We start from the raw sequence: 2653 nt of genomic DNA on the forward strand, positions 1-2653 counted from the left end.
CATCCATCCATCATCCATCCATCCATCATCCATCCATCATCCATCCATCCATCATCCATCTATCCGTCTGTCATCCATCCATCCATCCATCCATCATCCATTCATTCATTCATCCATCCACCATCCATCTATCCATCTATTCATTCATTCATCCATCATCCATCCAACCATTCATTTATTCACCCATCGAATCATCCATTCATTCATCCATTCATCTATCATCCATCCATCCATCCATCCTTTCATCCATCTATCAATCCATCCATCCATCCATCCATCCATCCATCCAACCTTCATCCATTCATCCATCTATTTATTCATCCATCCATCCATCATCCATTCACCCATTCATCATCCATCCATCCATCCATCCATCCATCTTCTTTTGTCCACTTTAGTAATTGGGGTCACAGGGAGCTGGAGTTTATCACTGGCAGACATTTAGAACTGGAATGACACCAAAGGATATTAAGTTGTAGACATTTAGCCTATGTTAACCTTATTCATCTTCATTTAAATCCAGATGAATGAGATATTTTGCTAACACGACAAACAATAGTGCCATAAACATATTTTAGTCATTGTTTTTCATCCATTCTCCTAAAAACACATTTTATTTTCCCTTTCTCCCCCCGTGCACACACACTCCTTACTTCTGACAGCCGCTTCTTACAAACCAGTGAGCATCTGAATGTGATTAAAAGCCAACAATCATGCACAACTCTGAACAATAACACCAATTACAGACAGAAAAACACCCAGCTTGGATTGCAATCCAGGCAGAGACACCCCTGCCAAAAAGTGTGTCACTGAATAAAATTCAGCAGAAAAGTCAGCTGGGGAAAAATCTCCACCTGAGAGGAAAATTACACAAATTCACGCATCTGTAGTTTGGACGGTTAATGTGATATTATTTATGGTTTTCAAAAAGGCTGGTGAATTGAGAAAAAACAGGATAATTTCAGTTCCTGAGCTGTGACAGACTGCTTGCTTTATGTTTTCCTGCAGAACATTTGCTTTGAATTATTTTTATGTTTTCTTTTAGCTTTTCTTTTAGCGTCGGGCTCAAAAGGTTAAAGCTGATGCAAATGTGTGTGACCATGTTACAGGCACTGAATTCAGAAAATGACTATAACTTATTAGCGCTACACTACACTAAGACACTTTGGTATCATTAAAAGCAGCAGATTAATGTCTTGATTACCAAAATGATCCACTCTACAGCTGCTTTTATTAAAGAACTCAAGATTTCACTCTGACTCACATGACAGCATTCTTTTACATAACCAAACTAACCATGGTTTGTACTAAAACCTAATGAAATTATGCATGAAAATAAAAAATAAAAAACTAACAACCTTAMAATAAACTGTCTAATAAGTTGCACATGAGAACTGAATCCCAGTTTTTTGCCTGAAGGTTGAACAACAGAAACTGAGATTTAGGCAATTAGCAAATCAATCAGTGTTATTTTGTTTCAAATGTTATATTTAGGGAGAATGTTTTGGGATAAAACAGACCTCAAATAAAATTGCAGCTTATTTTAAGCTCAAACAGCCAATGATGCTCTATTTTTAACTCAGCTTGGTCCCTTTAAAACAAAGACTGTCTCTAATTTATTTTTTGTTCTTTTTGACAAGATTTGTAGGATTTTAAAAACAAGCTGTCACGGATGCGTCCAAAGTATTCTAATGACTTGTTGCCAAAAATAAATGCTGGATTGCCAAATCACCTCTGTGTCTGTGGCTCCTCTCAGTGGAAGGTGCGTGTTATTGCACTTTTAAACCTGTGAAGTCATTGTTGCTGCAGTGAGTAAAGACAATAATAAAAACTAAGCAGACTCTGCTGTCACAAATATGTGTTTAGTCTACATATATTTGCTTGCACCTTGAATAAAACTTCTGACAAGTAAATTTGCTAACAAACAACAACTCAAATCATGAACAAATAAATATAAAAGAGGGAAATGCTGCTGAATTTAATTTTTTTTAAATATTCTGCAAATTTGCAAAGCACAAAATAAATGAAGCCAACAACAAGATACATGTCATTGGTTGGGCCAATGATCATTAGATTAAAATAAAGTCAACAATTGGAACACAAAACTAAACTTCCCCTGCAGGCAAGCTTCTCCTTATTTTAAATTAAGATTTATATTAGAAATTGTCAAGAAACAAAAGCTAACGATTTTTACCACAGCTAAAAGAAGCAATGCATTAAAAAAATGCAGCAGAATTTTACAAATGCATTAACATTTTTAAAGGACAAAAACATCTAAATGACTCTAATGTGGCTACAAAATTGTTTACAAGCTCTGCAGCTTTATGAAACAAAACACATCCTACAAAAAAGTTATTCTTGCTGTGGTTCATTTTTGTTGTTAGAAACTATGAAACCTTCAGATAAATAGCCTTTTGATTAGCTAAACAGCAATTTTATAGTCATTTCTGAATTTGTAAACTGTTTGCAGATTTATTTCTTTAAAAATCAAAGGAGGCTCCTAGACAATTTATTTTTTACCCAAGATTCAATCAAATTTCCAATTAAACAAACATGTCACTTCATATAAACCTACAATAACAAACTCTGAAGGGAGTTTTACAAACAGTAGCCCCCCCAGTGGAATATATATATATCCCCCACCCTGAAATAC

Source organism: Austrofundulus limnaeus, unplaced genomic scaffold, assembly GCF_001266775.1.
Source record: "Austrofundulus limnaeus strain Quisiro unplaced genomic scaffold, Austrofundulus_limnaeus-1.0 Scaffold7, whole genome shotgun sequence".
NCBI lineage: Eukaryota > Metazoa > Chordata > Actinopteri > Cyprinodontiformes > Rivulidae > Austrofundulus > Austrofundulus limnaeus.